A 13,112-nucleotide genomic window follows, 5' to 3' on the forward strand; every position below is an offset into this window, starting at 1 on the left:
CTGGGTGGCGCAGTTGGTTAAACGACTGCCTCCGGCTCAGGGCGTGATCCTGGAGTCCTAGGATCGAGTCCCACATCAGGCTCCCAGCTCCATGGGGAGTCTGCTTCTCCCTCTGACCTTCTCCTCGCTCATGCTCTCTCTCACTGTCTCTCTCTCTCAAATAAATAAAATAAAATCTTAAAAAAAAAAAAAGAAAAAGAAAAAAGAAGCAGGTCTTGGCAAATAAGGGCACAGAGAAGATGCTAACAAACGACAGGGTTGGTCCCCATGTCCAAGAGAGGCCCCCATGTCTGAAAAACAAGACAAGAGTAAACCCGTATCTGCAGCAGGACAGCGCGGGTGCCTCCCAGGAGGAGAACTGCGCTGTGCTCACTGATCCCCACACATCTAGGAGCAGTCAGTCTGTCCTGTCCGTCGCTGACAACGTGAAGAGCTTGGCGCCCTGCCAGGCCCTCTGCCTCTCCAGCTCCTCCCAGATGGCTGTTTTCATACTACAAAGCTGATAAGCTGTCTCTTTTGTTCCATAACCATAATTAAGTCTCTCTTGGTCTCTGGTGTCTGTGTGGGAGTGTGTTTTGGGGTCGGGATAGTGGTCCCGCCACCCTTCTGCAGGCCCAGAAGCATGACACTGAGCCAGTGGGAGGAAACAAAGCCAGCGCTAGGGCCAAATACTTCTTTCCATGTGAGCCATTTTTTCTTTAAAATCATGCCACATTTAAATTTCTTTACACTAAGAACTTTCTCTCTCAAAATTAAAATTGCTGTTCTTTTTGGTACAAGAGATTAAATCAGGTCGACATATCATAGTCTCCTTCTCAGCAGTCTCTAGGAGGCTAGTCCTTTCCAGTGACCCCCATCCCTTCCCTCATCATCCAGAATTCCCAGGACCCTGGCCTGTGACTGCCATCCCTGAGTTGTCCCTTCCTTCCCACAGCCCCACTGTCCTGGTCTGGGACCTGCTCTGCCCCACATCTGCGTCCACAAGGGAGCTGAGAGGTGCCAACCAGGCTTACCGCTTGAACCCCAGTGGTCTGGTCTTTCTGGAGACATCTGGGGAAATATGGGTTCGTGGGCACTCCACAGGGGGCAGAATGCCAGTCCTGGGGACACGCCACCAGTCCCTGCCCAGAACACGGTGTGGGTGGCGAGCGTTACTCCTGTAAATACTAAGACCAAGCTGGGCTGTTCCCACCCCCAGAGTAGACACAGAGGACTTTGAGGGTTTCATGGGGTAGGAGCATTTGCCCAGGCTGCTTCTGAATGGAGCTTCCCCCTTCCCCCAGAATACACAGCGATTGCGTTAGTGACTTGGGTGCAACTCACAATGCCCAGGGTAATCCCAGAGATGTAAACGAGGATTGGTCAGGGGAAGTCTGTGCAGCTGGTGACAGCCCCCGCAGGCCACTGGCCACAGCCGGCCTCCTCTTGGGACCAGCCCCGGAGACCGCAGAGCCGTGCACAGTGGGCCCTCCTGATCACTGGTGGCTTTTCCTTGGAGGAAGAAGGCAGCCTATATGGCCCCCGTTCAAGTCCTTTCAGCAGCTACAGGAACTTTCCCCACCCACCCTCCACCATCCACATGGGCAGCCTTGCTTTCAGGCTGTAATTAAAGAAAAAATAAACATTACTGGAGACATTGCAGGATGTGACACTTCCTGCTCCGTTTCTGAAGCTGTAAACGTGATGGATGACCCATTGTGAGATTATTATGAAAGATGAACCCGCTTATGAATTTCAACAGAACCTAAAATATCATCAATGAGCACAGTCAGTTTAATGGTTCATAAACCAGCTGCTTAATTGTTGTGACACAGAAGGTCGAGAAAGATTGCCTGGCATTTTTCCAAAAGATGTTAGCCAAGAATATGGATTTCCTCAGTAGCCTTCCGGTTCGTTTTCCTTCGTGTCCTGCGGCCGGTGCTCTGGAGAGTTCCGGGCCTGCTTTCTATGCTAGAAATGTTTTTCTTGGGCAGCAGCATGGCTGTGCCCAAGATGTTAAACTATAGGGGAGACAGCTCTGTAATGATCGTGGATTTGTTATTCCCTATGATTTGGTTCAGCTGTGTAAATAGAAAGCCAAAACAACACTGGCTAAAATAAGCCCCAAATGCATTCTCTTTCCGGGGAAGGAAGCATGGCCATTGGCATTCCCTGCTGGCATGGAATTTGCAGTGGGGCTTCTAGCAAGCGGGAATCCCTCCATCCCGCTGTGTGCGCCTTCCGTTCTCCCTCCAAAAGTGGCTGCCGCAGCTCCAGCCTTCACATCTGGTCATATAGCCTCTCAGGCAGCGGCCGTTCACTGCAGAGGAGAACCGTGGCAGGCCAGGCTGGGGGAGCATATGGGAGCACCCCTTGGGCATAATGGTAACCCACAGCACGCGTGGCACACGCCAGGAGTATGTGGCTGTGAGCGTGGTGAGGGGCGTGTGAGCGCAGCCGTGGGGAGCTAGGGCCTGGGGAAGGGAAGCAGCAAGGCCACGCTGGAGTCAACCACACTGGGCACGTGGAGAAGCGGGGAGCTGGTAAAGGGTGTTTCAGGGAATAATGGGACCTATGGCAGTGAGGGCAGAGGGCAGTAGAGAGGGGCCTCGTGGCCTGGAGGCCACAGTTTGTGGACAGAGTGCATCATGGCCACGAGGAAGGTGTGGTACTGGGCAAACCTGATGTGGTCTGTGGGAGGCATCGTGGTTGACCTGAAGAGGCTTTTACCCCTTCTGAGCCCAGCCACAGGCCTTCCTGGGGCTCGGGGGTCTGAGTGGGAGGTGCTGGAGCAAAGACTCTCACCCCCTCTTTTTACTGTGTCCTGTTAGTCACCATGCAAAAATCATTAGTGTTTGGTGTGGTGTTCCATGAATCATTGTTTGCGTGTAACACCCAGTGCTCCATACAATCCATGCCCTCCTTAAAACCCACCACTAGGCTAACCCATGCCCCCACCCCTTCCTTTCTAAAAACCCTCAGTTTGATTCCCAGAGTCCATGGTTCCTCTCCCCTTCCGATCCCCCCCCTTCATTTTTCCTTCCTTCTAATGTTCTCCATGCTATTTCTTATGTTCCACAAATAAGTAAAACCCTATGATAATTGACTTTCTCTGCTTGACTTATTTCCCTCAGCATAGTCTCCTCCAGTCCCATCCATGTCGATGCAAATGATGGATATTCATCCTTTCTGATGGCTGAGGAATATTCCATTGTGTATATGGATCACATCTTCCTTATCCATTGGTCTGTGGAAGGGCATCTCGGCTCCTTCTACAGTTGGGCTTTGGTGGACATGGCTGCTATGAACATTTGGGTGGCCCTTCTTTTCATTGCATCTGTATCTTTGGGATAAATACCCAGGAGTGCAGTTGCTGTCACCCCCCCCTTTCTGTTCTCTCGGCTCCTCAGGTGGGTGTCCGGTCCCTGCTGGGTTTGGAGGTGGGCAGCAGGGCATGGAGGCAGAGACCTCCCACCAAGGGGTTGCATTGTTCCTTTTCCTGACACTTGCTGGAGAGGTTGCATGGCAGGCACGGGAGAAGGAGTCACTGAACTATCTTTTATTCTGCAAAGTAAAAACAAAAAGCCCAGGTCCCTGTTTACTGGAAGGTAAAGAAATCATAGTTATCAAAGCAAGCAAAGTAGTCATTTAGCATGATACGAGGTGTATACTTAAAGTGTCTGAATGTTTCCTGATGGAAGCGTTTTCAAGGGCATTTCAGCGGCTGCTTCTGTCGGCCAGCCGCACAAGGAGTGGACCCCCCTAGGAGGAGGGTTGGCGGGACGGTCCACGGGGACACGGGAGCAGGAGAGCTTCTCCACCAGGCACCGCCCCTCCAGGAGCGAGGACCCAGGGCCTCCACTGGCAGCAGTGCCTGCTCGGGACATCCGCGTGGGCCAGCTTGGTCCCCCAGCACCAGGTTTCATCAGCAGACACCTCGACTCTCTGGGAGGCAGATTCCCGGGGCTCCGGCCCAACATTCTCACTGCACTGCCACCCAGATGGGCATCTTTTCACAGCTGTCAACCTAACTGAACCTCACTGGGTTCGGATGGCAGGTTTTCTTAGAGGGAACAGTGCCCCCTCTGCCTCCCACCGTGAGAGGGAACGGTGCTCTCCCAGCTGGGAGGCTGACTTGTGGAGGACCCTAGGCTCTGGGACCTGAGCACACATAGAGAGTAGAATGCCTGGGGCTTCATCTTATGGCAGGAGAGCCTCCCTGTGCCCCAGATAGGTCTCCCCCTCTAAGGGACAAGGGACATTGCTTTTGGCCATTGGCCACATGACCCTTAGGACGCCCTGCCCTGATTTCCCCTTCCCCCTGGCCCACTCCCCTACAGGAGGACACAGGTTGCAGGGACATGGGGCATGTGCTGTCCGTCAGCAGCACCCCCACGGGCAGCCCTTCACTCCCAACTGCGCTGTAAACACCAGTAGGGCCGACCACTTCCCTGGTCCCGGTGGTCAGAACCACGTGGGCCAGTTCCATGGGGTCTCTGTGACTGGCCACGCTTGCACCAGGACCGTGGGAAAGAGGGACGCATCCTAGCCTGGAGCACAGAGCCAGGGTGGACAGAAGGAACCAGTCGTTGAGTGCCTCCCCGTGGCCGTGGGTGTCACCCGGCCACCCCATCCTGCCGTCCGTGGCAGCACCCTTCCATGTGACGACGTGCAAGCCCTGAGTTGCCGGCAAGACAAGCAGACGTGTCGAGACCTGTCCTGGGCAGGGGTGCCGGCCTGAGGCTCACAGGGTGAGTGACTGAGGAGGCAGGGGTTGGGGAACATGTGGTCTCTAATTTGACACGTGCCGGAGAAGGTCCTCTCCATAGGCTGTGGCTGCAGTGAGGTCACAGAGGAAATGACCCCCTCGAGCAGTTTCTGTTGAAGAGCACGGAGCCCTTCCTCACAGGTCTGCCGGTCAGCACGGGTGTGGGGGTGCGGGCCTGTGCTTGGGTCTGGGTCCGTGGTGGCAGCAGGAGCTCAAGAAGAGAGACCCAACCCCTCACGCATTTGGCAGGGCAGGCTGACATCACACCCACCAAAATCTCACTGGAAGACAGGGTCCTTCTGTGGAAGCCCAGGGCAGGAGGGCCACCTGGTCCAGGCAGCTGGGAGCCTCGCCTCAGTGCTGGCTACAGTTGTGTGCATGAGCCCCAGTTTGTGCCCTGCATGAGACCCTGCATTCCCAGTGGTTTCCAGACCCCTGCCTCCAAGGTCGAGTTCTAACTGCCTGAAGCAACACACAGGCCCTCGGCACTGCCCCCACGAGCCCCAGGATCCCACACCACGTGTTCTACCAACCCAGCATGCAGCCCCAGCTCAGCCCTCCTATCTGTCCATGCCTTCCATCTCCTCCTGGAACCGTTCTCCTAAGCCTTCAGGCCCGGGGACCTCAGCAGCCTGTGTTTGGGGGAGGGTCTCATCCTGATATCCAGCTTTCTGGGCAGAAACACTGGGACGATGGTCCCGTTGGGGAGGGGGTTGAGTGCCAGACCCTGGGCAGGGGTGGGAGGAGTTCTAGCAGGAAGGGCATGGGGTAGGTGGTATGAGGACTCCTGTCCTAAGGCTCCACACCTGCCTGACTCTGTGTAGGAAGGAGGGTGGGGAAAGTGGGCTCCACTGGTCAAGGGATCTTCTCACTGGACATCTGCCTGGGAGTCAGAGGCTCTTGTGCTCATGGGCAGGAACCAGATCCCAGATGAGGGGGACCAGGCTCAGGGGCTTGGGTCCCATCACAGCTACACACCGACCTCTGCTAGCCCTGAGGACAGAGAGTTCCCCCTCCCAGGGACCAGGTCAAGTAGAGAAACAATATCTACATCCTACATCCATGAGGCTAAGGAGAGAAAACAGAATCAGCATTTATAAGCACTTACTGTGTGCTTGATTGTACCCTGGGTAACAACACAGTGCAGACTCTGACGCATGCCAGCCCGATGCCCCTAGAAAAGCCTCCTTAGTCTCCCCAGGCCTCTGTCTGCTTGTTCTTAAAATGGGCAGAATAACCCTCCGGGCTGGGTGATTGGGAGCGTGACATGGGACTGCCCCTTTCTGGATCCAGGTCAGCAGCCCGACCCACAGAAGTAACATTGTGTAACTCCCTCTGCATCTCCAAGGGTCCTCAAGAGTCTCTCTGGGTTTATGCCTCCAGCCCAAAAAGGTAGTTAAGCAACCATACACTGAGATAGCCCCCCTCTGCCCCAATCAGTACAGAGGTCAAGGTAAGAGGTAGCTCCCAAGACCACTCTTCTGGGGCCGTCGGCCTTCGGTGCCCATGAGCTGGGCCCCATCATCCTGCCTTGTAGAGACGAGGCTCTTCTCCCCGCAATGTCCAGGGCAAGTCTCCAGGGCTGGTTGCTGCCAATGTTGTGGGCGGGACCTCCCTGTGCTGTCTCGTGGCCTGGCCAGGCCGCACATTGTCCATAATCACACCTGTCTTGTCTCAGGAGGTGCTCGAGGCCCCACCAGCCAGGGTCCACGGGGAGGGAAAGCCCATGCTGTCAGATAGGTATGCCCCGTGTGCATGGACAGCCAGCCCCTGGAAAGCCAGGGTCTCTAACAGGGTCCCTCTGATCCTGTAGAGCTATAGGGGCATGCCTGTGCCACTAGAAGGGGGTGAGGAAGGCCTTGGGGGGGGTGGATTCCGAGCACCCACTCTTGGCAATTCCCTAGTAACTTCACTGTGGTATTTTCTCTGCTTTTATTGAAAAACCCATGAAAAGCAGAATATAAAATCATTGCCTCTAAAGCACTTGGATGTTAACAATCCAGAGGATTGTTTCAGAGGGAAAACAGACTTGAGTTGCTCCCTGCCTTGGGGGGAGACCCAGCCTGGGAAGTCTTTAAATGGAGCCTTGGGGAACGCAAGAACCCTTAAGTGAGGCCAGCCCTGTCCTGACGCCCAGCTCGGGGGAGCATAGGTGTGCCCTTCCCCCGGGGCACGCAGGCCACGTTGGGAGGAGGACTGTGCATTAGGCAGGCCTCAGAGGCCTCCTGCCAGGGGCTGCAATTTCCTAGTCCTGTGGGCACCAGCCTTGCTTTTAATAGCACCCACAGCATTACCAGGAGGAGGAAATGGGCCCTCTTACTCGGTGCGGAGAAGAATTCCATTAATGTTCTAAGAATTCCATTAACGTTCGCTCTGACCTTTGCTAATTCCAGCATCATTAGCCGTGCATACGTTTCAAAATCTCCTTAATGCCAAAAACCAGTAATGGGTGTCTGCTATGCTTGCTTAATGAGCCATAAAATGAACCAGTGGGTGATGTGTTTCTTGCCATCAAGCCCCTGGTTAAGTAATGGCCAGGCCGGTGCACCGAAGCTATGCGTCTTGTCACCAGACAACAGCTCCAGGCACTGGCTTTTCTAATCACAATTGATTAAAAGGCAAAAATATTTATAGGTGCACAGCTTATTTTCCATTATCTTTAAAAAAATTTTTCTCAGTAATTAGTTTCTCCATCATCATTTTGGGAGAATGTTAACATCATTGATCTTTGTTTCTTTCATGATGATAAATCCCGCAGAGACTAGGCCTTCCTCCCCAAGCCTGGCTCCCACCTCCTTCCCCGAGGTCCTAACTCCCACTGGCAGCTTCCCTGCTCAGACCTGGTCCACACGCCGGGCAGGCTCTAGTCTCTGTGTTCACAAAATCTGTATCTTCTTGTTAGGGAGAAATGTGAGAAAAACACATATCCTGAAATTGGTTATTTTACTTTTTTTTTTTTTTTTAACATTTGCTACGTCAGGTAGCATGTTTAGTTCGGACAGACATTTTAAGTGGTTTCTGTCTTAGTGCATATATAATACTGTTTTAACCTCTAATCCACACTGTTTTCTCAAGATCTAAGTCATTTTGAAGACTATTATTGTAACCAGTTACATCATATTCCAATAAGCTTGTAAGTCAAAATTCACCTTCTATCTCTCGAATGTGGAAATACTCTTTTCCCTCTGATATATATCCTTCAACAGGTCATGCCACAAATATCTCTAAGAATGGAAGTTTGCCTTTTTGTTGTTGTTGTTATGTGTTTGTTTGCCTGTTTCTTCAGTTCAGTGATTTTTTTGTGGGGTCAGGGGTGACGAATAGCTTTTGGGTTTAGCTTTTTAAAAAGGCGGTGGCGGTCTGCAGGGTGGGATCCCTCCGGACGGAGCCGAGTGACAGGCCCTAGAAGAGGCTCTGGGGATTGACAGGTCCCCTCCCCTCTGTTCTCACTCTGTGTTTCGTGAACTCCTCACTGCCCAATGTGGCCCCCGCCCCTTTGCATGGCCAGGACCCGGGGACTTGCTTCCAGTGATGGCTACCTCTTCCTCAGAGACTGAGTCGTAAAGGCTGTCCCTCCCGTGACTTTCCATCTCCCCACTTCGCCCTCAGCATGCTCTCTTTGGAAGCCCATTGTGTTGTGAGCTGCTGATAGACCCACGTGGCAGGGAACCGAGGGCAGCCTCTCCAAGGCCCTGAGGCCCCGATGAAGACACTGAAATTTCAGCATGAGATGTAATCTCCCCCAGAGTCCAAGCTGCGGACAGATCAGGTCAGGGGCTGGTCTGCCTCCCCAGACCGCAAGTCCGCAGGGCGAGTTCTGATGGGGCACCTCCATCCCACTCTGATACCCCCTGTCGGGAGCCACTTCCCGATGGTACCTGGATCCCAGGCAGAGGCAGCATCGGAGTCCCTTTCTCTGGGCTCCTCGGCCCTGGCTTCATTCCGGAAGGAGAGCCTGAGCACTCCCCACCTCCACTGTCGGGCTGGTATGAGGGGACCAGTGAGTCTCAGAGAGCCGGCATGCAGTAGGGCCTCCACACTGTCAGCCCCCAGCCTCCCCAGCCCATGTGTTCCTCCCCTGGGGCCTGACGACCTTGCACGCCCCTCTCCCACATCAAACTGTAGACAGCTGTCCACTCTCCCAGCACCCAGCTGGCACTCTGAGATGCCTGGTCAGCTAATAAGGGGGTGCGTGGACCAGAGGGTCCGTCAAGGCCTTCCTGGAAGGACAAGGTCCCCGGCAGCCCTGAGGACTGTTCCCAAGGGTCAGGGCTGGGAGGCCGCAGTGTAGCCAAAGGTGCAGGGAGCCGGCAGGTCTGGGGACCGCCAGAGGCTTGGCCTGCTGTCCTCTCACGACAACTCCTCTCTTCTCCTTCCGAGGGCCTGAAGCCAGATGATGTGCTGAAGATGGAGAGGGGCAGAGAAATGGGGTGTGAGCACTGGGGTGTGTGAGGGGAGGCTCACTGGGCCTAGCCGACTCAGACCCGCTGCCCTAATGCTCCAACAGTGAGGCTGGGTTGCTGGCCTGGGGCTTCTCCAGGAAAGACCCCCATGCCCACCCTTCTGGGTGGGGCTGGGGCCTTGCCCGTCTTGCAGAGGAGCCCCATTCCAGGCCTGTGCACAGGCACACACACAGCGGTGCCCTCGAATATACGTGCATCGTGCATAGACACATGTGTACATGCATATACGTGTGTGCAAAAAAGAGTGCATGCTTGGGCCTTGGCATCAGAGGGGCTTGCCCTAATTTCCTGTGACAGGACGGTGACAGGTGTGCAGCCTCCGAGGTCCCTGGGCAGCTTGGGAGATGGCCCTCTGTGCAGGTGGGGGCCTGCAGGGGACAGCCCCTTTGCACTGCCCCCTGCCCATCAGGCCCCCAGAACCTGAGCTCACTCCCTGGCTGACTGGGCACCTGCCTGCTGACTGGCCTCAGTTTACCCGCTTGTGCTGTGAGCAGATGGACCCATGCATCACTGGGGTCATTTCAGCTCTGGTGGTGAAGGATGCTACCCACGCTACCCAAATCCTGGCCGGTTTTTCCTGCATCCCTGCGGTTTTCTGACAAAGAGGGGCATGCTAGCACTTGAAATGTTCTCACCTCTTGCTATTTTTGCAAGAGGCCTGAACGCAACTGTTAAAAATAGAAATAATGAGGGAAGGCAGAAGCTTCTGACCTTGAGTCACGAGGCCAGGACAGGTTCCCAGGATCCTTTCCGGCTCGTGATGATAGATGATGGTCGCGCTGCATGTGTCCTTAGCTAATTTATCCTTGGCCTAGAGAGAGAGAAAGTTTTCTGCCTGCTTTTTTTTCAGGGAGAGAACTGGAAAAGTGCTCTAGGCCCAGTAGCTTTGCTCGATCTGTTTTAGGTGCTCTCTGGCTGACAGGGCTGGAGGGAGCCTGTCCCAGGTGCTCTGAGCCGCCAGGCTACCTGTACTGGCCAGAAGCCAGCCAGGCCCCACCAGAAATCTGGCTGTGTGCCAGGAGTGACCACCCATATTCCTGGTCCCTTGAGCCACCCTGTCTCCCTGCAAAGGGACCCTGAAGGCTAAGGATCCTCCTGCACCCTCGGGAGGCTGCGTGTAGGTGAAACAAGGGCCGTTCTCCCCAATGTCCCACGCAAAGCTGTGTAGGGCGGGGCCTGGGAGGTGGCGGGACCCCAGCATCTGGCAGTGACAGGCCTGGCACCTCTTAAAAATACAGGAGAGGTTTGCATCTGGAAGGGTCCTTGGGATCTCGTACCCAGGAGGATTCGGACACCAGCTTCTTTCCTCTCTCCCCGCACACACACGGCCACCCCTCATGCCATTCTGCCACCTCTCCCAGACAAGAGGATCCCCCAACCCCCAGGAACCCTAGAGAGGGGCAGAGTTTCAGGGAAGCTGGGACCCCCCCCCCACAGCACCTGGAACTGAGCTGAGATGCTGTCACCATCCAGATCTTCAGTCTGCACGGATTTAGAGCTGCTTTTTTAAAACTCCGGGACGCTGCTCAAAGCTCACAGTGGTAACTCTGCCTTCAGGTGCTGAGACTGGGAGAGATTCAGTGAGAAACAAACCAAAGGAGTTTCTTGCATGTTGTGGTGTGGAGAAGGGCGTGCAGATGTGGCCAGGGGGTGTGGGTCCACGCAGGAGGGCAGGTGGGGTACCCTGGCCAGAGTGAAGGCATGGGTGCATTTTGGAGATGGGGTGGGCACATTTCACTTTTTGCCTTTTATGAATTACTCCAAGGCAGGTTCTGGATCTGTCCCAGGAACAATGGGATGATGGCTGGTAGCACATGTCTTCTGTGACCAAGAAGACTCTTTGGCATGGGTGTTCCTGCCGTTCTGCTGCCCTAGGTTTATGGGATTCAAGATTCACTGTGTGGTTGCTGCTGCAGGGAGGAGGGTGTGTGTGGGGGGTGGGGGGGTGTGTGTGCACATGCACACACACATGCAGAGCCACATGTCCATGCGTGTCCATGTGCGGGGGGCGCCTACCCAGATACTCAGCTGTCCTTCCTGCCCTGAGCACCCCCGCTGGGCTCCCCAGAGCCCATGGTTGGCTAGGGAGTCTTGGTGAGGCCCAGTCCTTGGCTGGCACTTCCTGCTGCCAGGAGAGAATGGCTTTCTTTGTCCTTCCTCAACAAGAACTAAACCTCTGATCTGGGATTCTTGGGGTTTCCTCTGCTCAGCCAGGAACATGACTATAAGGCACGACCCCACGAGGCTTTAACACGGTGTCCCAGTGTTGTACACCAGTGAGAGGGGTCTGGGAGTCTTGCTTTAAAGCCTGGCATTAGGGGCGCCTGGGTGGCTCAGTTGGTTGGACGACTGCCTTCAGCTCAGGGCGTGATCCCGGAGTCCCGGGATCGAGTCCCACATCAGGCTCCCAGCTCCATGGGGAGTCTGCTTCGCTCTCTGACCTTCTCCTCGCTCATGCTCTCTCTCACTGTCTCTCTCTCTCTCAAATAAATAAAATAAAATCTTTAAAGCCTGGCATTAGCTCCCCATGATGGCCCGGAAGACAGATGCCAGCCAGGTGGCCTCTGGGAAGCAGGGCTCGCCTGCGGTGGGCTCCTGTCACCACCCCAGGTCTAATGATTCCAGAATCAGTGCATACAGGGCCGTTCTGTTACCACACCAGTCTCCACAAGACAGAAAAGGAAGGAAGACATCTGCAGATGCCCAAAATAGAGAATCGGTTGAGTCACCCTAGGCCAGAAGCAAGTGGTTTTGGTGAAGGAAGAGGCCCGAGGTCCCGAAGCTGCCAGGCATCTGCAACCCGGCCTCAGCCATGTGTTATGGCCACAGCAGCCTGGGCTTTGGGCCCTGAGTCCTCGAGACTAGCTGGACTCACCCATGCCCTCGAGAGGACACAGAAATGGCCAGGGGTATGCAGACGGCACAAATGCCTTGACTTCTTTTCCCAGGAGGGGCTGGGTATGGGCCATGGGGCAGCCGGTGGGAGTCAGGCCACGGCAGGTAGGTCAGCACCCGGGGCTGGTGGAAGGCTCTCATTCCTCGGGGAAGCCCCTCTGGGTTTCTCCTCCAAGAGAAACTTGCTGGCCCTCCACCTTCACTCCAGCCTCTCCCTTCTCGTTTCTCTGATGCCATGTCAGCCCAGGGGGTGCCCTTTGATCCCGGCACCAGATCTGGGCAGGGGGTCAACCCGCTTGTATTTTAGTAATGGATTCCGACTCTCGGATGAGCTGAAACCCTAGTCCGCTCCGCCCACCCATTCATATATGGAAACTTGATGCCCAGGGGGATGGTGCCAGGAGGTGGGAGCCCCAAAGGATGGCATTAGTGCCCTCATAAGAAGAGACCCCAGAGAGCTCCTTTGTCCTTTCGGCCACACAAGGAGACGGTGTGAAGATGGCCATCTACTGTCCAGGAAGCAAGTCCTCGCCAGACATCACACGTGGGGGTCAGTGCCTTGATTCTGGATGTCCAGCCTCCAGCCACCTGAGTGGACACCTAAGACACCCTGCCTGCAGTCGGCCTGGCCCATGACCACCGTGCTGGGTCTGGGGGCCGACTGGGGGCCGCAGGAAGCTGCAGACCGTGACGGCAGCAATACCCGTGGAGCCGGGGCTCGCCACCTGGTTTTCCAACAGAGACCGGGAGAAAAGACGGAGGTCGGGGCCAGAGAGCGGAAGGAGGGACGGCCAGTCCGCCTCTTTCACATTCAGGGATTTCAGTCCCTAAGTGTTTAAAATAACACCAACCGTATCCCAAAGAGTCACCTTGTCCCTGATTCAGCAAGCATGACTGGGTCCGTGGTGCAGGCTTGGCCCTGTGCCTGTGTGTGGGGCTGCTCCTCCCCCTCTGGGGTCTCCCTGGTGGGAAGGGGGGAACACTGGAGCCCAAAGGCCAGGGTGCAG

This window comes from Neovison vison, chromosome 14, assembly GCF_020171115.1.
Source record: "Neovison vison isolate M4711 chromosome 14, ASM_NN_V1, whole genome shotgun sequence".
Classification (NCBI taxonomy): domain Eukaryota; kingdom Metazoa; phylum Chordata; class Mammalia; order Carnivora; family Mustelidae; genus Neogale; species Neogale vison.